The sequence below is a fragment of the Rhea pennata genome, chromosome 24 (assembly GCF_028389875.1).
Source record: "Rhea pennata isolate bPtePen1 chromosome 24, bPtePen1.pri, whole genome shotgun sequence".
NCBI classification, from domain to species: Eukaryota; Metazoa; Chordata; class Aves; order Rheiformes; family Rheidae; genus Rhea; species Rhea pennata.
The window spans coordinates 80,159-106,025 of record NC_084686.1 but is presented as its reverse complement, the minus strand read 5'-3'; the positions used below and the strand labels follow the sequence as shown (position 1 = coordinate 106,025).

The window sequence follows — 25,867 nt, the reverse complement described above, 5'->3', positions numbered from 1 at the left end:
TCACATGACTGAAGTCGGGCAGAGAGCTGACGCACGCATGCAATGTTGCGTTGCCCGGCTTACTGCTGTCCTGGCTGGATCAAGCACAACACCCACTTTCAACGTGCATGTGCAGAACACTGCCGCGCTCACAGCGGCACTTGCATGATTAGAGAGCAAAATTGCAAACAAACGACGGCCGCAAGAGTAGTGACAGCAGCCTGCTCAGTGATGCCCTCGTCTGATTAAAAATGCAGGCCTGCAGACTGCCGTTTAAAAAAAAAAAAAATACACGCGCCCTGCTAACCTCGGGTGTCCGAAAAGCAGTACGGCAACCGAAAAAGGGAAGGCGCATGCACACTGTGTTCCGTCGCCCTCACTGCTGTCCTCCCCCGTCCGAAAAGCGGTACTGCCCCCGCACCGCGAGCACGTATGCACTACGATCCACCGCTCTCAGTGCTGCCCTCGCGTGTTGGAAAACCAATACTGCAAAGGAAAGGGGAGCGCTCATGCACAATGTGCTTCGCCGAGCTCACTGCTGCCCTCACGTGCGGGAAGGGCGGTACTGCACAGGCAGGCCAAGCACATGCGTGCTACGGCCGCCGCGCTCACTGCTGCCCTCTGGTGTCGACAACGCAGTACTGCACCCGAAACGGGGAGGCGCATGCGCACTGCCTTCCGCCGGGTCACTGCCGCCCCCTTGGTGTCTGCGTAGCAGTACTGCACCCGAAACGGGGAGGCGCAAGCGCATTGTCTTCTGCCGCGCTCACTGCTGCCCTCGGGTGTATGCGTAGCAGTACTGCACGCGAAACACAGAGGCGCATGCGCACTGCCTTCCGTCGGGCACACTGCTGTCCTCTGCTGTCTGCGTAGCAGTACTGCACCCGAAACGGAGAACCGCATGCGCACTGCGCTCCACCGGGCTCGCGGCTGCCCTCGCGTGTCCACTAGCCAGTACTGCCGCCGCGACCGGCCTCTCGCGCGGGCGGAGAATACGGCCGGCAGCCGCCGCACACGCGCGCAGTGCTGCTCGCCGTGTTCGCCGCTCTTTCTCCGTTCTTTCGCTCACGGGTAAGCGCATGGGCCCTGCTCATCGCCCCTTCCTGGCGCTCACGGGCCGGTTGCGCAGGGAGCTTTTCCTTATCGCTGCTTCTCGGTGTCGCGGGGACGGGCAGTGCCGTTCTGGACCTGCTCCGCGCGACTCTCGCACCGGGGCAGCCCCAGAGCCTGCTCGCTGATCGCCGCTGGTCTCTCGCCGGCCGCGGGCACGCGAGGGCGCTTCCCCCGGTCTCATTTCCACATGTCCCCCCGCCGCAGGTCTTCCCCCCCCCCCCGCCCGTCCCGCTGCAGCCGCCGCCGGCGCATGCGGGGTGCTCGGCCGCCAGGCAGCTGCTGCCGCGCCCCGTTCGCGGGCGGCGCACGCGCGGCGCCGGGAAGCAGCATGGCGGTGAGCACGCACGGAGGTGTCTCGCGGCGGCGGCGGGCTGAGGCCGCCTAAGGTGGAGGGCCGGGGGGGTGGCCGTGAGGCGAGCGCGCCCCTTCGGGTGGCCGCGGGTGTCGGGCTGCCGCCTGCCCGCTGAGGCCGTCGCTGCGTGGAGGCGGCGGTGCGGGGCTCGGGGCGGCGGGGGCTGGGGCCCGGCTCGGCCCCGCCGGGAGCGCCGGGCGGGGTCTGCGCGGCGCCGCGTGTGCCGCAGCGCGGGTCTGACTTTGCCTTCGTCGTGTGTCGCCTTTAGGGCCCCGGCTCCTGCCCAGCGCGGGCCGGAGCGTGCGCTCGCCCCTGCGGACGGAGCCTGGAGGAGCTGGGCCGCGGCGGGCCCCGGAGCGGAGTTGCGGCACGGAGTCGGCGGGAGGTCGGCTCCTGTTGCGGCAGGCGTGGCCCGGAGCGCTGGTGAGTCCCGGGAAGGTGGAACCCTCTGGAGCAAACCGGCTGAAGGAGGGCTTGGGTCAGGTGTGATTAGCGCAGCCCCAAGTTATTTCCTTGAGAAGTGTGGCCAGGCGAGCAGGCGGATGGATAGAAGAAAGATGCTCCCAGACACCCTAAGGGGTCCCCTGGTGCCAGGCACAGCTGGAGAATGTTGATGGGTGCAGGCACAGATGGCAAACAGATGTTTCTCTCTTCTCTTCCAAGCTACCTCTCAGAACCATCCATACGCCTGTGTGAGATGTGGCTGGTCTGGGGTAACTCTGCTGAGCACAGTGCTTAAGGGGAACATTCACCTAAAATGGCAGGCTAGTAGGAATAGCCTAATAAAATACAAGGCTCAGGAAGAGCCTAAGAGAACACTGATGGGCTCTGGGAAGCCCCTGGAGTACTACAGAAAACAGCCTGGCTTTCAGGTACCTCCCAGGGCAGGAGAAACATCTGACTAGCCTGTGGGTGAATGGGTGTTATTAATTACCACCTTCCCTTACTGAAGCGTGGTGAAAGCTGAAGGGAGTAGAGAGGATACGTAGTGAGTTACAGACTTGACGCAAAGTTTAAACAAACAACAGTCCCCTCTTAAAGTGGAACCAATTTAGTCCTAAGTAATAGCTTTGAGCAGTAGCTTTGAGTAATGAGAGGAGAGGCAGTTATGTCAATCACTCTGAAAGCCCTGGGGCAGTCATGTCTAGAACCTGATACCCTCCTGGTCTCATCAGCCTTTTTGGTTTGTTTGGCAGGGCAGCCCCTCCAAAGGGGACATCTTGAAGACAAGCAGCCAGACGTAGTGATCTAGGTGTTCACTTTGGTCGTCACCTGTGAGGCAAGCATCTGAGCATAAGAGGAATCTGGGAGCTGCTTCAAAAAGGTAGTACTTTTGAAACAGACAGGCAAATCGAGTGCTATCGTTATTCCGCATAGTTAAAGATCAAGGAAATTGTCAGTTAAGCGTGCATACGCAAAGGTTTGAGAAAGGGTACTGAACAGTAACAATAATACAGAAGCAAAATTAAAAAAAGTTTTCACGGAAGATGGTGCAGGTAAGTATTAGGAGATGGGCCTGCATGTCTAATAACCTAGCCCTAATTGCTGTATACAATGTTTCCAAACAGTTTACCCTGTAATGTATGATGCAAAGTACTGTATTAAGTCCTTTCCGTTAAGGAAGGAGAGGAGGGGGCATCAGGAGTAACGCCAGGCATACAAATAGACAGCAGGGGATCATCTGTCTAGGTGGCTCAGTGGGCACTCATCTTAACAATGGGGATTTACTGTGCCAGGGTTACGGAAAGGGGATCTTCTTGTGCCTGTCTGATTTGATTGAGGAACAGAGCACAGCTGCGCCAAAAATGTGGATGCAGAAGGCTTCTGAAAGCTTAATTCCTAGCAGCTGCTTAGTCTAACTTCCCTTTCACAGCAAGCCTGAGTGTTGTCATTGCTTCCAAAGCGGGGATAGGGGAAGCGGTATTTGAGGGTTGCACATTCCCCGTTTACCTTGCTTGTGTGTGTGTGTTAGAGCTGCTTTTGTGCTTATAAACAACTTTGGATTCTTACGGTTTTCTGCAGAGCTTTGATTTTTTTTCCTTTAGTTTTGCTCTGCCCTGTACTTTTGTAGGGTGATGGATTTCACTGTGCCTCCATTGACAAGTGCTGACTCACAAAGTTACAATGTCCCAGTGGAAACTCTTAGGCAATGCGGAGGAGTTCAGAGAGAGGGCCTGCCAGAAGAACATCACCCGAGAGGGGTTGCTAGCCTTGAGCTATAGATGCTAATGCATAGGAATTGTTGTCAGACACAAAGAAGTTTTTTTTGGCTGCAGAAGTTTTAGCTTGGCTTTATACCGTATAGTAGTAGTATTTATAAACTGTGTTAATCCTAGGCATTCAGAACATCTGTGTTCGGAACGACTGTATGCTGCCATGAAGAACTATAGGCTACCACCCTCAGATCTTTGTAAGTTATCACATGTCAAGAGCAGCCAGGAGGATCCAAATGCCAGTGGAAAGGTTCTCCTCCCGGTCCCAACAAGGAGCTTTCGGCTGTAGGAAGGTTGGCCGCGTCCTTACCAGACTTGTGAGTAATAAACCACAATTCACGGACCAGGAAAGGAAGGGGTGAACAGCGGCGGGTAGCCCAGTCATTGTGGCATTGCTGTTGCTAGCAGGGCCACTAGGTCTGTGTGAAGCCTCAGCTGCCTCTTTGGAGCTTTATTCTGGTTTGTTTACCTGGAGGAAGCAGTGAGGCCTAAAATAAGAATTTTTGTGGCTAGATGAGTAAGCTGTGACCTCACATGTCTTTGCCTTGCTTTGCTGCTTTGTGTCGTAACAGCAACTTGAGACTCCAGGATAAAAACTGTTACAGAGCTTCAGGGAGGGGGGGAGGAGTCTGCATTTGCCCAGGTTAGGGAACTATCATTAAAGCTCTGGGAGGGAAAAATCTCTAAACTGAGAGTCTCCCAGGGACCTTGGTGGTTTGATTCACATAGTGGGTCAGTGTCAGGGTCTAGCAGTCTCTGACGAGGTTCTCTTAGATATTCCATGCATATGGAGAGCACAATGTTTGATATAAAGATTTCACTTAAAGGTATTTTTGATTTTTTTTTTAAGAGGAGTGATAAAGTAATAAACTGAAATCACAAGTGTAATTGGTATTACCAGTCTCTACAATGTGCTCATCGTCATGACGCTGGTCACCCCCACTTTCAAGGAAAGAATATGTGGGTTGAAGCCAGCTCCGGCCAGTTGCTCTCTTCAAAAATTTCTTCGTTAGTTGTTCAGGCTTCATAATCTGTATTGGGCAGAGCCATGTATGCACTTCTCTCATGCTGGTCTGGCTAATCTCAGAGAGACATTCACATTCTGTGCTGAATTTAGATAGAAACGTTTTCACCAATATATGGTTACTTATCTAAAGCAAAGGTTATCCTCTGTCTCCCTTTGTGCTAAGGTCAAGTCAATTCTCCGTGCAACAGTTGGGATTTCCAAGTTGCATCTTATACCATTCCTGAGTGTCAGGGCATCTTGCCTGTGTTCATCTCCTCTGAGCCTTCTTTCATTTAAAGGGATTATTGGTCGGTTACAGTCAGCCCTAGTTGTGGACTAGGGAGTAGTTCTAGGAGGGCTGTGCAGTTGCCTGGCCTCTCGGTAACTGTTCTGGCCTCTTTGCAGGTGCTGAAGCATCGTCTCGCAGTTGAAAGAGCATTGTCACAGCTGGGAGCTCTCCGCAGAGATCTGTGGCTGGCTGCAGAAGATGAGCCCCGAATTGCAGCGTGGACACAGCTAGGTCCTGGGGCTGCGCTGTATGTGAGCAGGGCTGGGAGGTTGCAGGTGGTTTGGCCCTTGGTGGTTATAGTTGTCACTGGCTGTGGATGGTTGCCCATGGAGCTGAGATAAGCAAAAATATTAATGGTCTGTAACAGAGAGGAATTACTGCTTGCGGTGTTTAGGTATGTTTGGTGTTAGCACAGCTTAGTGCAGTCCAGTGACATGATTCTTGCACGTGCTCACATTTGAACGGTGGCTAAAAGCTAGTCTATAAACAGCAACAGTAACAGGATTCTGGTGCACACCTTCCTGTTCTGCTGCCCTTCTAAATGAAGGGGAAACATCTTTCCTTGCTTAAAGCTAAGGGTTTGGACTTTTTCACTTGAGGTTTATTTATTTTGTTGCTGAGGGTCTCTTATGCAGGGGTTATGGTTTCTTACTTTATTTTGTGGGGTTCAGCCTTTAGCAGTCAGAGTTCACAGGTCGCTCATCTAGCGATCAGGGTGCAGGATTTAAAATCCAACCTCATCCCTAGATTTTACAGCCTCAGCCACTATTTGGGTGCCAACATGTGCAGTTTGTCACTTAAGGTTCAGGGCTTAGGGCTTACTGATTAATGAAAAATCCATAGATAATAAACTGTACGCCCTGAAGCCTAGGCAGCCTAAGGCTACAAACCCTCGTTCGAGGTTTCTCATCTTCCCCTATACCCAGTGTTCAATTCTGTGCACTGACACAAGGTCTGGGTTTCGTGTGGTCCAGGTCCATCCATTGGGACTGGTGACGTGACAGGCGAGCTGAGAGCTGTGGAAGTGTCCTGCAGGGCTCTAATCTGGGGCAAGGCAAAAGCACAGACAGGTGAGATCAAGCATAGTCTTCTAAATTCTCAGAGTTGAATCCTATCCCTGAAGGAAAAAGCAGAAAAGGAAAAAGCAGAAGGGGTAGGCCGTCAGCTACGCAGACACCTGCCACGTCAAGGGCAGCAGCAGGAGCTGACCCTTCCCTGACGGACGGACGGATGCTGGTGATGACTCTTCAGGTGTTACAGGGTAAGGGGAAGCATGCTGGCACCCAGCTCCGTGGCAGACTCACTTCCAGGTCATGTTTCTGCACAGTAAAACAATAAATAGTTGTTTTATTCTTTGCACTCGCGTCTCTGGTTCCGGATGTGCCTTTTCCTGAAGATGATGCCCAGGGAAGGAGGCTACACATTGTGCCTGGGGCCAGTAGCTAGTGCCCAAGTCCCTTGTACTTTGGAGTGCCTGTGTGGTTCCCAGGGAACTCAGTGCTGTTCACGGGGCTATGGGGAAGTTCCCTTGCACTGCATCGACCCTTGGGGCTCTTGGGTGTGATTCCTGTCATCCTGGGGGAAGCCAGGGCCCCTTCAGGGTTGTGTAAAGTGGCCAGACTGATCCCGAATTTGCTTTCTGTACTCTGCAACATCCCTTGTGTGCCTGGGGCCAGGGCCTGTCTGCTTGGAGCTGGGAGTCCCCATGTGGATGGGGGGAGCCTGCAGGCACCGTCCCAGTCTGTCAGCTGCATTGAGCCCTGTGATGTGCCTTATGGCCCCACTGGTGCACACAATTTGTATTTTGGTTTGCCTCAGAGTCCTGTGTTAATCCTCTGATGCCCTCAGAACCCCTCAATTCACGTTTTGGGTTGCCCCCAACACACCCATGTACCTTATGGTGTGCCCCTGGGCCCTGTGTTTGCTTTGCAGCATGCCACAACATTCTGTTTAGCTTTTTACTCTCCCTCTCTCCCAGAGTTTTCTGGGTGCCTCTTGGTGTGCCCCAGGGCTCTCCCTTTGTCTTTTGGTGCCCCCAGAGTCACTCTGTTTGTTTGCTTTTTCATTGCCTTTTTTAACTTTTATTGCACCCATAGCTCTCATTTTTTTTCTCTTGTCCCCTGAATACTCTTTTCCTCTCTGTGCACCCCAGGGCTCTCCACTGAGCTTTCAGGAAGCTGCTCTGAGGAGCCAGGGTGCCTCTGGTGCCCTGGCAACCCCAGCTGTCCCTGATGGGCTGCAGCTGTGCACCCTGAGGCTGGGACGAGTCCCAGGTGGGACGTGTTGGGTTGATTGCAAAGGCAGGAAGTGGTCACACTCTGGGAGCAGGGTGTGCATTTGGGAGAAGCTCATGCTGGGGTCGGTCTGGCACAATGGAGCTGTTGCTGAGCAGTGCCTACTGGGACCGGAACAGCAGCTGCACCACAGAGGAGGTGAGCGGGGCTGGGGTGGGGGGGAGGGTCTGGGCTGCAGGTCCTGCACATGCTGGAGGTTTCAGTGACAGAAGCGTCCTGGGCAACATGGCACAACTGAGGTGCTCCAGGCCAGGGAAAACTGCACTGGGGCTGGGGATGGCCATGCAGTGGGGGTCAAGGACAAGGTGGGGAAGAGCAGTGCACCAGGGCTGTGGAGTAGGGGGAGGAAGGCGGTGCGCTGGGGCTGGAGGAGGAAGACAAAGGGCTTGCACCGGGGCTGAGGGTGCGCTGGAGGAAGGGGTTGCACTGAGGCTGTGGTGGAGTTTAATGCGCAGTCAGATTAGCGCGGGGAGGGATCCGGGGTCAGATCGGGGCCGTGTCAGGGAGGGGCAGGAGAGATCCCCAGAGAAGCTCTGGAGAGAGTCGTGTGGGGCAGGGGCAGTGTCAGAGCTGACCTGGAGCCGGTCGTGGCAGTGTTGGGGAGCCCGGGCCGGTGCTGGGGAGCGCGAAGCAATCTGGGCTCTGCGAAGGTTTCCGGGTCGTGTGTGTGTGTTTGGGATGGAGGAGGGGGGCAAAGCAGCCGTCACAGGGTGAAACCTCACCGAGCACTGCGGTCCCCCGGCATGTAGTCTTCCGGCACCGGGCTTCCGGGGGGGGGGGGGGGGGGGGGGCGCCAGCTTGTTTCGCGCGGCCTGCCGGGAGCAGTAGTCTTCCGGCACCGGACTTCCGGGGGGGGCCAGCTTGTTTCGCGCGGCCTGCCGGGAGCAGTAGTCTTCCGGCACCGGGCTTCCGGGGGGCCATCTTGTTTCGCGCGGCCTGCCGGGAGCAATAGTCTTCCGGCACCGGGCTTCCGGGGGGCCATCTTGTTTCGCGCGGCCTGCCGGGAGCAGTAGTCTTCCGGCACCGGGCTTCCGGGGGGGGCCATCTTGTTTCGCGCGGCCTGCCGGGAGCAGTAGTCTTCCGGCACCGGGCTTCCGGGGGGGCCATCTTGTTTCGCGCGGCCTGCCGGGAGCAGTAGTCTTCCGGCACCGGGCTTCCGGGGGGCCATCTTGTTTCGCGCGGCCTGCCGGGAGCAGTAGTCTTCCGGCACCGGGCTTCCGGGGGGCCATCTTGTTTCGCGCGGCCTGCCGGGAGCAGTAGTCTTCCGGCACCGGGCTTCCGGGGGGCCATCTTGTTTCGCGCGGCCTGCCGGGAGCAGTAGTCTTCCGGCACCGGGCTTCCGGGGGGCCATCTTGTTTCGCGCGGCCTGCCGGGAGCAGTAGTCTTCCGGCACCGGGCTTCCGGGGGGGCCATCTTGTTTCGCGCGGCCTGCCGGGAGCAGTAGTCTTCCGGCACCGGGCTTCCGGGGGGCCATTTTAGTCTGCCACGCATGCTGGGAGATATAGTCTTCCTGTTGGAATGCGGCTGTGCAAATCCTGGGAGAAGGGAGAGAGGATATCGTAAAACTGTAATGCGAAAGACAACCAGTTCCAGCAGAATAACAGAGAGTAACCTATAACTTCATTAAGGCTTATTAACATACTAATATATTACTGTCTTTTTCTCTGCATATTATGCTAATTAACAGGAATGTAAAAGTGCAAGCATGGAGTTAATGGATGATGTGATAAAATTGTAACCAATAGCAAAAATCATATAAAGTACTCCCTGAAAAACATATATATAAATAAAGAGTGAGAAAAGGAGAAGAGGTGCTAGCTTTGTGGATCTACCACTTAGCACCCATCTCTGCAGAGAAAGGAAATAAACAAATATCTCAACCCTGTGTGTCTATTGGTTCCTTGCACACTGTGTAACAGAACCCATTTTTGGGACAACGTTCCCATACTGGGCTTCTGGGGGATCATGTTGTGCCTCTCGAGGTACTGGAAGGCGTGGTTCTCTGCCAGTGGGGCTCCTAACAGCTAGCCACATTGTGCTTGGTGGCAATCAGGAGCTGTAGCTCCAGGTGCCTCTGCCTTCTCAGCCCTGCAGCAGCAGCCTGCTGTGTCTGCTCCTTACTGGATAAGTGCTACTCATACAAGAGTCCCTGTAGGTCACTGGGGCCAGTGGAATTTTCCTATTTTTCCCTGGTGCAGGGCAGAAAGTGTTTTCCATCTCTGGTGCAAGCATGCAGGTTGTCCCAGGGGCTGAGGCCTTCCCTCTTGGCAGTGGGGGAGGCAAGCAGGAGTGCAAGGGGTGGTATGGGCTCCTGGTAGTCATAGCTTTGCTCAGGATTGGAGCCTCTTAGACAGCGGTGGTGCTGGGAAGGCTTGGTACAGAGCTGTCCTGTTATGAAGCACAAGGCAAAATCCTCAGGGAAATGTGATCACTGCTGTTTCTGTCCAAGGATCCTTGAACAGCCTGAGAGACCCTGGAACAGCCACATTCAGGTACTTTTAACTGTGTGGAAAGAGCCTGCAGGAGCCCTGGGTACAGATAAAGGGAATCCTCACTCACTTGGAGCTATATGTACTTTCTTTAGAAAGATATGATCTCTTGGATGCTTTGCTGCTGCTTCTGTGTTGCTTGGTGCCCAGGACTACTCCATTTAGATCCACTCTTCTTGTTGCCCTCTGCTCTATCAGAGCTGCTGGCCAGACTAGAAGGGATGTGCAGCTAAGAACTAGGCCAGGGTGTCTTAGCTGCCTGCTATAGGACAAATGGGAGGGGGAATCAGCAGTGACCAGACATGAAAATACATGTGGATGAAAAACAGCCGCTTTCAAGGACTAAAATGTGGGGCAACTGAGAGCAGTGGAAGTAGCAGCAGAAAATGATGATGACAAGGTGTGTTGTTAGAGGCAGTACAGTGGAGAAGAGAGGGAAAAAAATGTTCCTATGATGAAATAAAAACTATCCTTAAGAGATATTTGTTTCTTACCCTTCAGGTTATGGATCTGCATGATTCCCTGAGAACTGTTCTCAACACGTGGTGTTGCGGGTCACAACTACTTGGGCAGCGATCCCCAACTTGCCTGCCAAGACTGCCCAACAGCTGACAGCTGCGTGTGGAATGAAAGCAAAAGCCAGCTTCTCAGAGGTAAGAGGCAGCATTCAAATAGGAAGATTACAGCAGATGAGTTAATGCCCCAGAATCTTCAGGTTTTCCCCCTTGTCTCCTCAGGACTCATCCATTTACTCCCTACATCCCTCAACACCTATCCGTTTGCTTTTAGGTGTACTCTAAGGCACTCCATTAGTTCTCTTGTCTCTTCAAAATGCTTTGTTTCTTTCTAGTTCCTGTAAGATTACTCTATTTGCCTTCTAGTAGCATCAAGACTGCTATGTTTGTCCTCTTGTCCTATTAAGTCCTCTTTCTTTTTCCTTTAGTCCCCTCAAAACCTCTCTGTTTGCTGTTGGTGCATCCCAGAGCCTTTGTTTTTCCCTCTAGTCCTCTCAGGATGCCTCTGCTCTCTGAGCCTCTTAGGGCCCATCTCACTGCCCTTTAGTCCCATCAGAACTCCTCAGATTGTTACACGCTCCCCTTGGGACTCCCGGTTTTGCATTGGGGAGACCCCAAAATCCTATGCGTTCATTGCACCCTTTCAGTGTGCCCTAGAGTTCTCCTTTTCCATTGACTACAGAGTTCTCTCTGTGATCTATCCCTATGACCATTTTGTGTGCCTTCTATCCCATCAGGACCCCCTTCCTTCTAGTCCCTTCAAGACTCCTCTGTCTTCCTTTGTCGTCCCTCAGAACGCTCCATATGTCCTCTAGTCTGGTCAGAATTGATCCATGTGGCATGTAGTCTCAAAATGGTGGGCCTTCATTGTGCTCCAGCGCCCCTGAAATGCCCTCAAATCCTACTTCAGCTCCTACTTGGGAGTTCTCTGTTTCTCTCAGATATCTTTGTTTTGCCTCTTAGCACACGCCATATCCATTTCCTTTCAGTGTGCCTCACATCCTCTCAATTGCTCTCTGCTCCCTTCAGAACCCCTGTGTTCTCCTGTTGTGCTCCAGGCCGCTGCACCCTAATCCTATCAGGACCCATCCTTTTCCATTTTGGTGTGCCCTGGTGCCTACTATGTGCTCTCTCTTCCCCTCAGGACTCCCACATTTGCCCTCTAATCCTTACAGAATGCTTCCTTTGGTCCCTTGGCTCCCTAACAACCCCTCTCCACCCCTGCCATGAGCCTTTGGTGTGTACTAGAGAAAAGCAATCCTAGAACCAAATGCGTGCCCTCTGATCTTCTCAAGACTCTTCTATTTTCCAATCAAATGAACTTAAAACTGCTCCCAAAGTCTTCACTGTGCCCTACAGGCTTATGATGTCTAGTTCTCTTGGACTGCTCCACTCCTCTCAGAAGTCCTCCATTGGCCTTCACTGTGCACCAGAGTCTCTCTTGGGCATGTAGAATCATTAGGATCCCTCTAGTACTCTCGGAAGCCCTCCTGCAGCTTTCCTAGTGCCTCTAGAGCCCTCTTTTGGTCCAACACCTCTTGTAGGACCTATCTAATTCTCTCAGTACCTCTCTTTTGGCCTTCATTAGGCAGAAGCCCTTTGCTAGTCCCTCTACTTCTATCAGGACCCCCCCCTTTTGCCTTCATTGTGCCTTATAGCTCCTTTTCTTTTCTTTTTGGCCTCCTAGGCCCCTTACAAGTCCCCTAGTCCACTCTAGATGCCTCTTGTGGCCAAAACTGTGGCTAGAGCCCTCTTTTGGCCTGCTAGCTCTCTTAAGACCTCTCTTTTGCCTTAGGACCCTTTGGGACCATTGTTCCCTAGAGGCTTCTCTTGGTCCCCTGAACTTCTTAGGATACCTCTAGTGAACCCTGGACCCCTCTTCTGGCCTTCCTTGTGCCCCAGAGGCCTATTTAGGCTCTCTAGAACCATTAGGACCCCTTAGTTACCTCCAAATCCCTCGAGACCTTTGTTGTGCCCCAGAGCTGTCTTCTGGCTCCCTAGTCTCCTCAGAACCCCTCCAGCTATCTTCCTTGTTCCTCAGAGTCATTTTTCTGACCCTCAAGACCTCTTAGCACCTCTCTAGTGTGCTCTGGATGACTCTTTCTGTGTTCTTTGTGCACCAGAGCTGTCTTCTGGCCCTTGTGTCCTCTTAGGACCCATCTAGTCCACTCAGAAGACCTCCCGAGGCTTTTATTGTGCCCTGGAGCCCTCTTTTGGGCATCCACTTCCCATAGGACCCTCATCTGCCCCTCAGAGCACTGACTTCTGTCTTGGTAACCAGTTTTTATTTTTTGGCCACCTAGTCCCCTCAGGAGCCCTCTGCGCTGCTCAGCTCAGAACACGATCTAGGTGCTTTTTGTACTCCAGAATTATCTTTTGGACTCCGGGCTCCTTAGAAACTGTCCAGTCTCCTCAGAATCCCCTCAAATCCCCCAGATTTCTTCCTTCTTCCCCAGAGTCTTTTTTTTTTTTTTTGGCTAGGTAGACCTCTTAGCACCCCTCTAGTGCACTCTGGATGACTCTTCCTGGAATCTTTGTGCCCTACAGCTCTGTCTTGGTCCTCTAGACCCCTTATGACCCCTGTAGTCCCCTTAGAATCCCTCCAGAGCTCCTCTTCCTGCTCTGGAGACCTCTGTTGGTGCTTCAGTCCCTTTGGCAACCCTCTACTGTGCTTTGTCCTTTTATTTGGCTTTTCCTTTTCCACCTGCAGACCTCTGTTGGCCCTCTAGTCCCCTTAGCACCCTTCTAGTCCCCTCAGAACCCTTCCAAAGCGCTTTGTCATGCCCCAAGGATGTCTTCTGGCCTGAAGTCCACTTAAGATTCATCCTGTCTGCTCAGAGGCCCTCCTAAGACCTTTGTTATACCCTGAAGCCTTCTTTTGGGCCATCCACATCCCATAGGATCCTTCAAATCCTGTCTTGTTACCCAGTTTATATTTTTTTGGCCTCCAGGTTCCCTTAGGAGCCCTCTGGTCTGCTCAGAACACTTACTGAGTGCTTGTTGTGCCCTGGAGCTGTACTGTGCCCACTCCCCAGCTCCATTAGAAATCATCTAGTCTCCTCTGAACCTCTCTAGGTTTGTTGCTTCTTCTCTATAGTTACTTTTTCAACCAATTCGACCACTTTGTACCCCCCTAATGTGCTCTTAACTATTCTTTTAGGCTTCCCTGTGCCTCAGATCTCTTTTATGTCTCTCTAGACCCCTTAACACCCTTGTAGTTGCCTCAGAAACCCTTTCAAGCTGCCCCGGAGCCCTCTGTTAGTGCACCAGCTGCTTTAGCGGCCCTCTGCTATGTTTTGGCCTCCTGTTTTGACCCCCCCCGACCTCTGTTGGCCCTCTAGACCCCTTGGCACCCCTCTTGTGCACTCTGCACTACCCTTTCAGCCTTCTGTGTGCCCCAAAGCTGTCTTCTGGCCCCCCAGACTCTTTAGGAACCCTCTAGCCTCCTCAGAATGCCTCCAGCTATCTTCCTTCTTCCCAGAGTCATTTTTCTCACCCTCTAGACTCCTTAGCACCTCTCTAGTGCACTCTGGATGACTATCCAAGTCGACTTTGTGCCCTAGAGCTCTGTCTTGGTCCTCTAGACCCGTTAGGACCCATGTAGTCTGCTCAGAAGCCCTCCTGAGGCCTTTGTGCCCTGGCACCCTCTGTTGGCTATCTGCATCTCATAGGATCCCCTCCTGTTCCCTTAGAGCACCTCCTGACTTCTGTCTCGTTAACCAGTTTTTATTTCTTGGCCACCTAGTCCCCTTAAGAGTCCTCTGGTCTACTCAGAACACCTCCTGGGTGCTTGTTGTGCTCCAGAGCTGTCCTGTGATCCCCCAACCCTATTAGGCATCATCTAGTCTCATCAGAATTTCCCCAGATTTATTGCTTGTTCCCTAGAGTTTTTTGCACCATGTAGGCATCATTGCACCCCTCTAGTGCACTCTTGACTACTCTTTTAGGCTTCTTTGTGCTCCAGAACTGCCTTCAGGTCTTCCAGCCCAATTAGGACAGCTGTAGTGACCTCAGAATCCCTCTGGAACTACCCTTCCTGCCCTAGAGCCCCTTTAACAGCCTTCTCTTCTGCTTTGGCCTCTTCTTTTGACATTTCATCTTTCACCTGCAGACCTCTGTTTGCCCCCTAGACACCTTAGCAATGCTGCACAGTGCTCTGGATGACTCTTTCAGTATTTCTTGCTTCCCAGAGCTCTCTTCTGCCACTCCGGCCACCTTAGGAGCCATCCAGTCTCCAAAGAAACTCTCAAGATATCTATCTTGCTTCTCAGAGAATTTTTTGGCTATCTAGACCTCTTAGCACCCCATTAGCGCACTCTGGGCTACTGCTTTTCCTTGTGCCCTAGAGCTGTCTTCTAGTCCCTAGAGTCTTTTGGGGGTGCCCTGGACACTGTAGGATCACCCCGGTGCACTCTGGACTACTCTTCCAGCCTTTCTTCTGCCCCAGAGCTCTCTTCTCGCCTTCTACACCATTGAGCACACTTAGAGTCCCCTCAGAATACTGCATGAGGGGAATCCTTCTTCCTGCCCTGGAGCCCTCCGATTGGTGCTCCAGTCCCTTCAGCAGCCTGCTGCTCTGCTTTAGAAACCCTCTTCGGCCTTTTATTTTCTGTCCACTGACCTCTCTTGGCCCTCCAGAACCCTTAGCAGCGCTCTAGTGCACTCTGGACTTCCCTTGCAGCCTTCTGTGTGCCCCACAGCTGTCTTCTGGCCCCCTCAGACTCCCCATGCACCCTCCACTCTCCTCAGAACGCCTCCAGCTATCTTCCTTCTTCCCCAGAGTCATCTTTGCCCCCTGGAGTCCCCTCAGAAACCCTCTAGTGCACTCGGGACTACTCTTTCAGCTTTCCTGCTGCCCCAGAGGTTTGTCCTGGTGCCCTCTAGACCCGTTAGCCTCCCTCTTGCCCGCTTAGAATCCCCCAGGAGCCCTTCTTCTTGCCCTGCAGCCCTCAGTTGCCGCTCTGGCCCCTGCAGCAGCCTGCTGCTCTGGTTTAGCCTTCTATTTTCCATCTGCTGACCTCTGTCGTTCCTCTAGACCCCTTAGCACCTCTCTCGTGCGCTCTGCACCACCCTTGCAGCCTTCCTTGTGCCCCACAGCTGTCTTCTAGTCCGTGAGCCTCTTTAGCAGCCCTCGACTCCCCTCAGAGCTCCTCCGCAGGCCTTCCTTCTGCCCCGGAGGACTCCTTTGGTCCTCCAGCCCTCTCGGTGACCCTCTGCTCTGCTCCGCACCCCTCTTTTGACCTCTACGGGGCCCCAGAGTCTTCTCCTGGCCCTCTAGAGCCCCGAGGACCCCTCTTGGGCTCTCTGGACACCCCTTTTGGATGGAGTGGCGGCCCGAGGGCAGGCCTCTGCCTTTGCGGACCCCTTCAGAACCACCCAGTCTTCTCAGAACCCCTCCGGATTCCTACCTTGTTCCCAAGAGTCTTTTGGGGGCCCTCTGGGCACCTTGGGCTCTCCCCAGTGCGCTCTGGACTACTCTTCCAGCCTTTCTTCTGCCCCAGAGCTCTCTTCTCGCCTTCTGCACCATCGAGCACGCTTGGAGCCCCCTCAGAATCCCCCGCGACACCTGCTTCCTGCCCTGGAGCCCTCCGATTGGTGCTCCAGTCCCTTCAGCAGCCCGCTGCTCTGCTTTAGAAACCTCCTTTGGCCTTTTATTTCGCATCTGCACACCTCTGTTGGCCCTCCAGACCCCTTAGCAGCGCTCTGGTGCACTCTGTACTGCTGTTTCAGCCTTCTGTGTGCCCCACAGCTGTCCCGTGGCCTCCCCAGCTCCCTCAGGAACCCTCCAGTCTCCTCAGAACGCCTCCAGCTATCTTCCTTCTTCCCCAGAGTCATCTTTGCCCCCTGGAGTCCCCTCAGAAACCCTCTAGTGCACTCGGGACTACTCTTTCAGCTTTAGCACCCTAGAGAGCCCCGAGGGCCCCAGCGACCCCTCTTGGGCTCTCTGGACACCCCTTTTGGATGGAGTGGCGGCCCGAGGGCAGGCCTCTGCCTTTGCGGACCCCTTCAGAACCACCCAGTCTTCTCAGAACCCCTCCGGATTCCTACCTTGTTCCCAAGAGTCTTTTGGGGGCCCTCTGGGCACCTTGGGCTCTCCCCAGTGCGCTCTGGACTACTCTTCCAGCCTTTCTTCTGCCCCAGAGCTCTCTTCTCGCCTTCTGGCCTTGGGCCCCTCCGATTGGTGCTCCAGTCCCTTCAGCAGCCCGCTGCTCTGCTTTAGAAACCTCCTTTGGCCTTTTATTTCGCATCTGCACACCTCTGTTGGCCCTCCAGACCCCTTAGCACTGCTCTGGTGCACTCTGCACTGCTGTTTCAGCCTTCTGTGTGCCCCACAGCTGTCTTCTGGCCCCCTCAGACTCCCCACGCACCCTCCACTCTCCTCAGAACGCCTCCAGCTATCTTCCTTCTTCCCCAGCGTCATCTTTGCCCCCTGGAGTCCCCTCAGAAACCCTCTAGTGCATTCGGGACTACTCTTTCAGCTTTCCTGCTGCCCCAGAGGTTTGTCCTGGTGCCCTCTAGACCCGTTAGCCTCCCTCTTGCCCGCTTAGAATCCCCCAGGAGCCCTTCTTCTTGCCCTGCAGCCCTCAGTTGCCGCTCTGGCCCCTGCAGCAGCCTGCTGCTCTGGTTTAGCCTTCTATTTTCCATCTGCTGACCTCTGTCGTTCCTCTAGACCCCTTAGCACCTCTCTCGTGCGCTCTGCACCACCCTTGCAGCCTTCCTTGTGCCCCACAGCTGTCTTCTAGTCCGTGAGCCTCTTTAGCAGCCCTCGACTCCCCTCAGAGCTCCTCCGCAGGCCTTCATTCTGCCCCGGAGGACTCCTTTGGTCCTCCAGCCCTCTCGGTGACCCTCTGCTCTGCTCCGCACCCCTCTTTTGACCTCTACGGGGCCCCAGAGTCTTCTCCTGGCCCTCTAGAGCCCCGAGGACCCCCCTTGGGCTCTCTGGACACCCCTTTTGGATGGAGTGGCGGCCCGAGGGCAGGCCTCTGCCTTTGCGGACCCCTTCAGAACCACCCAGTCTTCTCAGAACCCCTCCGGATTCCTACCTTGTTCCCAAGAGTCTTTTGGGGGCCCTCTGGGCACCTTGGGCTCTCCCCAGTGCGCTCTGGACTACTCTTCCAGCCTTTCTTCTGCCCCAGAGCTCTCTTCTCGCCTTCTGCACCATCGAGCATGCTTGGAGCCCCCTCAGAATCCCCCGCGACACCTGCTTCCTGCCCTGGAGCCCTCCGATTGGTGCTCCAGTCCCTTCAGCAGCCCGCTGCTCTGCTTTAGAAACCTCCTTTGGCCTTTTATTTCGCATCTGCACACCTCTGTTGGCCCTCCAGAACCCTTAGCAGCGCTCTGGTGCACTCTGTACCGCTGTTTCAGCCTTCTGTGTGCCCCACAGCTGTCCCGTGGCCTCCCCAGCTCCCTCAGGAACCCTCCAGTCTCCTCAGAACGCCTCCAGCTATCTTCCTTCTTCCCCAGAGTCATCTTTGCCCCCTGGAGTCCCCTCAGAAACCCTCTAGTGCACTCGGGACTACTCTTTCAGCTTTAGCACCCTAGAGAGCCCCGAGGGCCCCAGCGACCCCTCTTGGGCTCTCTGGACACCCCTTTTGGGTGGAGTGGCGGCCCGAGGGCAGGCCTCTGCCTTTGCGGACCCCTTCAGAACCACCCAGTCTTCTCAGAACCCCTCCGGATTCCTACCTTGTTCCCAAGAGTCTTTTGGGGGCCCTCTGGGCACCTTGGGCTCTCCCCAGTGCGCTCTGGACTACTCTTCCAGCCTTTCTTCTGCCCCAGAGCTCTCTTCTCGCCTTCTGCACCCTGAAGCGCTCCTGGAGTGCGCTCAGAATCCCACTGGAGGTCGTCTTCTGGCCTTGGGCCCCCCTGGTTGGTTCTCCGGTCCCTTCAGCAGCCTGCTACTGCCCTTTAGCAACCTCTTTTGGCCATTTATTTTCTACACTCAGACCTCTGTTGGCCCTCCAGACCCCTTAGCACTGCTCTGGTGCACTCTGTACTGCTGTTTCAGCCTTCTGTGTGCCCCACAGCTGTCTTCTGGCCCCCTCAGACTCCCCACGCACCCTCCACTCTCCTCAGAACGCCTCCAGCTATCTTCCTTCTTCCCCAGAGTCATCTTTGCCCCCTGGAGTCCCCTCAGAAACCCTCTAGTGCACTCGGGACTACTCTTTCAGCTTTCCTGCTGCCCCAGAGGTTTGTCCTGGTGCCCTCTAGACCCGTTAGCCTCCCTCTTGCCCGCTTAGAATCCCCCAGGAGCCCTTCTTCTTGCCCTGCAGCCCTCAGTTGCCGCTCTGGCCCCTGCAGCAGCCTGCTGCTCTGGTTTAGCCTTCTATTTTCCATCTGCCCACCTCTGTCGTTCCTCTAGACCCCTTAGCACCTCTCTCGTGCGCTCTGCACCACCTTTGCAGCCTTCCTTGTGCCCCACAGCTGTCTTCTAGTCCGTGAGCCTCTTTAGCAGCCCTCGACTCCCCTCAGAGCTCCTCCGCAGGCCTTCGTTCTGCCCCGGAGGACTCCTTTGGTCCTCCAGCCCTCTCGGTGACCCTCTGCTCTGCTCCGCACCCCTCTTTTGACCTCTACGGGGCCCCAGAGTCTTCTCCTGGCCCTCTAGAGCCCCGAGGACCCCTCTTGGGCTCTCTGGACACCCCTTTTGGATGGAGTGGCGGCCCGAGGGCAGGCCTCTGCCTTTGCGGACCCCTTCAGAACCACCCAGTCTTCTCAGAACCCCTCCGGATTCCTACCTTGTTCCCAAGAGTCTTTTGGGGGCCCTCTGGGCACCTTGGGCTCTCCCCAGTGCGCTCTGGACTACTCTTCCAGCCTTTCTTCTGCCCCAGAGCTCTCTTCTCGCCTTCTGCACCCTGAAGCGCGCCTGGAGTGCGCTCAGAATCCCACTGGAGGTCGTCTTCTGGCCTTGGGCCCCCCTGGTTGGTTCTCCGGTCCCTTCAGCAGCCTGCTGCTGCCCTTTAGCAACCTCTTTTGGCCATTTATTTTCTACGCTCAGACCTCTGTTGGCCCTCCAGACCCCTTAGCACTGCTCTGGTGCACTCTGTACTGCTGTTTCAGCCTTCTGTGTGCCCCACAGCTGTCCCGTGGCCTCCCCAGCTCCCTCAGGAACCCTCCACTCTCCTCAGAATGCCTCCAGCTATCTTCCTTCTTCCCCAGAGTCATCTTTGCCCCCTGGAGTCCCCTCAGAAACCCTCTAGTGCACTCGGGACTACTCTTTCAGCTTTCCTGCTGCCCCAGAGGTTTGTCCTGGTGCCCTTTAGACCCGTTAGCCTCCCTCTTGCCCGCTTAGAATCCCCCAGGAGCCCTTCTTCTTGCCCTGCAGCCCTCAGTTGCCGCTCTGGCCCCTGCAGCAGCCTGCTGCTCTGGTTTAGCCTTCTATTTTCCATCTGCTGACCTCTGTCGTTCCTCTAGACCCCTTAGCACCTCTCTCGTGCGCTCTGCACCACCCTTGCAGCCTTCCTTGTGCCCCACAGCTGTCTTCTAGTCCGTGAGCCTCTTTAGCAGCCCTCGACTCCCCTCAGAGCTCCTCCGCAGGCCTTCGTTCTGCCCCGGAGGACTCCTTTGGTCCTCCAGCCCTCTCGGTGACCCTCTGCTCTGCTCCGCACCCCTCTTTTGACCTCTACGGGGCCCCAGAGTCTTCTCCTGGCCCTCTAGAGCCCCGAGGACCCCTCTTGGGCTCTCTGGACACCCCTTTTGGATGGAGTGGCGGCCCGAGGGCAGGCCTCTGCCTTTGCGGACCCCTTCAGAACCACCCAGTCTTCTCAGAACCCCTCCGGATTCCTACCTTGTTCCCAAGAGTCTTTTGGGGGCCCTCTGGGCACCTTGGGCTCTCCCCAGTGCGCTCTGGACTACTCTTCCAGCCTTTCTTCTGCCCCAGAGCTCTCTTCTCGCCTTCTGCACCATCGAGCATGCTTGGAGCCCCCTCAGAATCCCCCGCGACACCTGCTTCCTGCCCTGGAGCCCTCCGATTGGTGCTCCAGTCCCTTCAGCAGCCCGCTGCTCTGCTTTAGAAACCTCCTTTGGCCTTTTATTTCGCATCTGCACACCTCTGTTGGCCCTCCAGAACCCTTAGCAGCGCTCTGGTGCACTCTGTACCGCTGTTTCAGCCTTCTGTGTGCCCCACAGCTGTCCCGTGGCCTCCCCAGCTCCCTCAGGAACCCTCCAGTCTCCTCAGAACGCCTCCAGCTATCTTCCTTCTTCCCCAGAGTCATCTTTGCCCCCTGGAGTCCCCTCAGAAACCCTCTAGTGCACTCGGGACTACTCTTTCAGCTTTAGCACCCTAGAGAGCCCCGAGGGCCCCAGCGACCCCTCTTGGGCTCTCTGGACACCCCTTTTGGGTGGAGTGGCGGCCCGAGGGCAGGCCTCTGCCTTTGCGGACCCCTTCAGAACCACCCAGTCTTCTCAGAACCCCTCCGGATTCCTACCTTGTTCCCAAGAGTCTTTTGGGGGCCCTCTGGGCACCTTGGGCTCTCCCCAGTGCGCTCTGGACTACTCTTCCAGCCTTTCTTCTGCCCCAGAGCTCTCTTCTCGCCTTCTGCACCCTGAAGCGCGCCTGGAGTGCGCTCAGAATCCCACTGGAGGTCGTCTTCTGGCCTTGGGCCCCCCTGGTTGGTGCTCCGGTCCCTTCAGCAGCCTGCTGCTGCCCTTTAGCAACCTCTTTTGGCCATTTATTTTCTACGCTCAGACCTCTGTTGGCCCTCCAGACCCCTTAGCACTGCTCTGGTGCACTCTGTACTGCTGTTTCAGCCTTCTGTGTGCCCCACAGCTGTCCCGTGGCCTCCCCAGCTCCCTCAGGAACCCTCCACTCTCCTCAGAATGCCTCCAGCTATCTTCCTTCTTCCCCAGAGTCATCTTTGCCCCCTGGAGTCCCCTCAGAAACCCTCTAGTGCACTCGGGACTACTCTTTCAGCTTTCCTGCTGCCCCAGAGGTTTGTCCTGGTGCCCTTTAGACCCGTTAGCCTCCCTCTTGCCCGCTTAGAATCCCCCAGGAGCCCTTCTTCTTGCCCTGCAGCCCTCAGTTGCCGCTCTGGCCCCTGCAGCAGCCTGCTGCTCTGGTTTAGCCTTCTATTTTCCATCTGCCCACCTCTGTCGTTCCTCTAGACCCCTTAGCACCTCTCTCGTGCGCTCTGCACCACCCTTGCAGCCTTCCTTGTGCCCCACAGCTGTCTTCTAGTCCGTGAGCCTCTTTAGCAGCCCTCGACTCCCCTCAGAGCTCCTCCGCAGGCCTTCGTTCTGCTCCGGAGGACTCCTTTGGTCCTCCAGCCCTCTCGGTGACCCTCTGCTCTGCTCCGCACCCCTCTTTTGACCTCTACGGGGCCCCAGAGTCTTCTCCTGGCCCTCTAGAGCCCCGAGGACCCCCCTTGGGCTCTCTGGACACCCCTTTTGGATGGAGTGGCGGCCCGAGGGCAGGCCTCTGCCTTTGCGGACCCCTTCAGAACCACCCAGTCTTCTCAGAACCCCTCCGGATTCCTACCTTGTTCCCAAGAGTCTTTTGGGGGCCCTCTGGGCACCTTGGGCTCTCCCCAGTGCGCTCTGGACTACTCTTCCAGCCTTTCTTCTGCCCCAGAGCTCTCTTCTCGCCTTCTGCACCATCGAGCATGCTTGGAGCCCCCTCAGAATCCCCCGCGACACCTGCTTCCTGCCCTGGAGCCCTCCGATTGGTGCTCCAGTCCCTTCAGCAGCCCGCTGCTCTGCTTTAGAAACCTCCTTTGGCCTTTTATTTCGCATCTGCACACCTCTGTTGGCCCTCCAGAACCCTTAGCAGCGCTCTGGTGCACTCTGTACCGCTGTTTCAGCCTTCTGTGTGCCCCACAGCTGTCCCGTGGCCTCCCCAGCTCCCTCAGGAACCCTCCAGTCTCCTCAGAACGCCTCCAGCTATCTTCCTTCTTCCCCAGAGTCATCTTTGCCCCCTGGAGTCCCCTCAGAAACCCTCTAGTGCACTCGGGACTACTCTTTCAGCTTTAGCACCCTAGAGAGCCCCGAGGGCCCCAGCGACCCCTCTTGGGCTCTCTGGACACCCCTTTTGGGTGGAGTGGCGGCCCGAGGGCAGGCCTCTGCCTTTGCGGACCCCTTCAGAACCACCCAGTCTTCTCAGAACCCCTCCGGATTCCTACCTTGTTCCCAAGAGTCTTTTGGGGGCCCTCTGGGCACCTTGGGCTCTCCCCAGTGCGCTCTGGACTACTCTTCCAGCCTTTCTTCTGCCCCAGAGCTCTCTTCTCGCCTTCTGCACCCTGAAGCGCGCCTGGAGTGCGCTCAGAATCCCACTGGAGGTCGTCTTCTGGCCTTGGGCCCCCCTGGTTGGTGCTCCGGTCCCTTCAGCAGCCTGCTACTGCCCTTTAGCAACCTCTTTTGGCCATTTATTTTCTACGCTCAGACCTCTGTTGGCCCTCCAGACCCCTTAGCACTGCTCTGGTGCACTCTGTACCGCTGTTTCAGCCTTCTGTGTGCCCCACACCTGTCTTCTGGCCCCCTCAGACTTCCCACGCACCCTCCACTCTCCTCAGAACGCCTCCAGCTATCTTCCTTCTTCCCCAGAGTCATCTTTGCCCCCTGGAGTCCCCTCAGAAACCCTCTAGTGCACTCGGGACTACTCTTTCAGCTTTCCTGCTGCCCCAGAGGTTTGTCCTGGTGCCCTCTAGACCCGTTAGCCTCCCTCTTGCCCGCTTAGAATCCCCCAGGAGCCCTTCTTCTTGCCCTGCAGCCCTCAGTTGCCGCTCTGGCCCCTGCAGCAGCCTGCTGCTCTGGTTTAGCCTTCTATTTTCCATCTGCCCACCTCTGTCGTTCCTCTAGACCCCTTAGCACCTCTCTCGTGCGCTCTGCACCACCCTTGCAGCCTTCCTTGTGCCCCACAGCTGTCTTCTAGTCCGTGAGCCTCTTTAGCAGCCCTCGACTCCCCTCAGAGCTCCTCCGCAGGCCTTCGTTCTGCCCCGGAGGACTCCTTTGGTCCTCCAGCCCTCTCGGTGACCCTCTGCTCTGCTCCGCACCCCTCTTTTGACCTCTACGGGGCCCCAGAGTCTTCTCCTGGCCCTCTAGAGCCCCAGCGACCCCTCTTGGGCTCTCTGGACACCCCTTTTGGATGGAGTGGCGGCCCGAGGGCAGGCCTCTGCCTTTGCGGACCCCTTCAGAACCACCCAGTCTTCTCAGAACCCCTCCGGATTCCTACCTTGTTCCCAAGAGTCTTTTGGGGGCCCTCTGGGCACCTTGGGCTCTCCCCAGTGCGCTCTGGACTACTCTTCCAGCCTTTCTTCTGCCCCAGAGCTCTCTTCTCGCCTTCTGCACCATCGAGCATGCTTGGAGCCCCCTCAGAATCCCCCGCGACACCTGCTTCCTGCCCTGGAGCCCTCCGATTGGTGCTCCAGTCCCTTCAGCAGCCCGCTGCTCTGCTTTAGAAACCTCCTTTGGCCTTTTATTTCGCATCTGCACACCTCTGTTGGCCCTCCAGAACCCTTAGCAGCGCTCTGGTGCACTCTGTACCGCTGTTTCAGCCTTCTGTGTGCCCCACAGCTGTCCCGTGGCCTCCCCAGCTCCCTCAGGAACCCTCCAGTCTCCTCAGAACGCCTCCAGCTATCTTCCTTCTTCCCCAGAGTCATCTTTGCCCCCTGGAGTCCCCTCAGAAACCCTCTAGTGCACTCGGGACTACTCTTTCAGCTTTCCTGCTGCCCCAGAGGTTTGTCCTGGTGCCCTCTAGACCCGTTAGCCTCCCTCTTGCCCGCTTAGAATCCCCCAGGAGCCCTTCTTCTTGCCCTGCAGCCCTCAGTTGCCGCTCTGGCCCCTGCAGCAGCCTGCTGCTCTGGTTTAGCCTTCTATTTTCCATCTGCCCACCTCTGTCGTTCCTCTAGACCCCTTAGCACCTCTCTCGTGCGCTCTGCACCACCCTTGCAGCCTTCCTTGTGCCCCACAGCTGTCTTCTAGTCCGTGAGCCTCTTTAGCAGCCCTCGACTCCCCTCAGAGCTCCTCCGCAGGCCTTCGTTCTGCCCCGGAGGACTCCTTTGGTCCTCCAGCCCTCTCGGTGACCCTCTGCTCTGCTCCGCACCCCTCTTTTGACCTCTACGGGGCCCCAGAGTCTTCTCCTGGCCCTCTAGAGCCCCGAGGACCCCCCTTGGGCTCTCTGGACACCCCTTTTGGATGGAGTGGCGGCCCGAGGGCAGGCCTCTGCCTTTGCGGACCCCTTCAGAACCACCCAGTCTTCTCAGAACCCCTCCGGATTCCTACCTTGTTCCCAAGAGTCTTTTGGGGGCCCTCTGGGCACCTTGGGCTCTCCCCAGTGCGCTCTGGACTACTCTTCCAGCCTTTCTTCTGCCCCAGAGCTCTCTTCTCGCCTTCTGCACCATCGAGCATGCTTGGAGCCCCCTCAGAATCCCCCGCGACACCTGCTTCCTGCCCTGGAGCCCTCCGATTGGTGCTCCAGTCCCTTCAGCAGCCCGCTGCTCTGCTTTAGAAACCTCCTTTGGCCTTTTATTTCGCATCTGCACACCTCTGTTGGCCCTCCAGAACCCTTAGCAGCGCTCTGGTGCACTCTGTACCGCTGTTTCAGCCTTCTGTGTGCCCCACAGCTGTCCCGTGGCCTCCCCAGCTCCCTCAGGAACCCTCCAGTCTCCTCAGAACGCCTCCAGCTATCTTCCTTCTTCCCCAGAGTCATCTTTGCCCCCTGGAGTCCCCTCAGAAACCCTCTAGTGCACTCGGGACTACTCTTTCAGCTTTAGCACCCTAGAGAGCCCCGAGGGCCCCAGCGACCCCTCTTGGGCTCTCTGGACACCCCTTTTGGGTGGAGTGGCGGCCCGAGGGCAGGCCTCTGCCTTTGCGGACCCCTTCAGAACCACCCAGTCTTCTCAGAACCCCTCCGGATTCCTACCTTGTTCCCAAGAGTCTTTTGGGGGCCCTCTGGGCACCTTGGGCTCTCCCCAGTGCGCTCTGGACTACTCTTCCAGCCTTTCTTCTGCCCCAGAGCTCTCTTCTCGCCTTCTGCACCCTGAAGCGCGCCTGGAGTGCGCTCAGAATCCCACTGGAGGTCGTCTTCTGGCCTTGGGCCCCCCTGGTTGGTGCTCCGGTCCCTTCAGCAGCCTGCTACTGCCCTTTAGCAACCTCTTTTGGCCATTTATTTTCTACGCTCAGACCTCTGTTGGCCCTCCAGACCCCTTAGCACTGCTCTGGTGCACTCTGTACCGCTGTTTCAGCCTTCTGTGTGCCCCACACCTGTCTTCTGGCCCCCTCAGACTCCCCACGCACCCTCCACTCTCCTCAGAACGCCTCCAGCTATCTTCCTTCTTCCCCAGAGTCATCTTTGCCCCCTGGAGTCCCCTCAGAAACCCTCTAGTGCACTCGGGACTACTCTTTCAGCTTTCCTGCTGCCCCAGAGGTTTGTCCTGGTGCCCTCTAGACCCGTTAGCCTCCCTCTTGCCCGCTTAGAATCCCCCAGGAGCCCTTCTTTTTGCCCTGCAGCCCTCAGTTGCCGCTCTGGCCCCTGCAGCAGCCTGCTGCTCTGGTTTAGCCTTCTATTTTCCATCTGCCCACCTCTGTCGTTCCTCTAGACCCCTTAGCACCTCTCTCGTGCGCTCTGCACCACCCTTGCAGCCTTCCTTGTGCCCCACAGCTGTCTTCTAGTCCGTGAGCCTCTTTAGCAG

General features: G+C 56.2%; 1 long non-coding RNA gene across 4 annotated transcripts; it reads left to right on the top strand.

Annotated features, from left to right (window-relative positions):
- Positions 1 to 951: 951 nt before the first annotated feature.
- On the top strand, positions 952 to 6,311 carry LOC134150641 (uncharacterized). 4 transcript variants are annotated; one of them, XR_009960700.1, is made up of 5 exons: positions 952 to 1,050; positions 1,713 to 1,867; positions 2,646 to 2,768; positions 3,781 to 3,974; positions 5,069 to 6,311. It is a non-coding gene; the product is annotated as an uncharacterized LOC134150641 (long non-coding RNA). The 4 variants fall into 4 exon arrangements; XR_009960697.1 differs by having other exon boundaries at positions 2,641 to 2,768; XR_009960699.1 differs by lacking the exon at positions 952 to 1,050 and adding an exon at positions 1,387 to 1,426 and having other exon boundaries at positions 2,641 to 2,768.
- Positions 6,312 to 25,867: the final 19,556 nt, after the last annotated feature.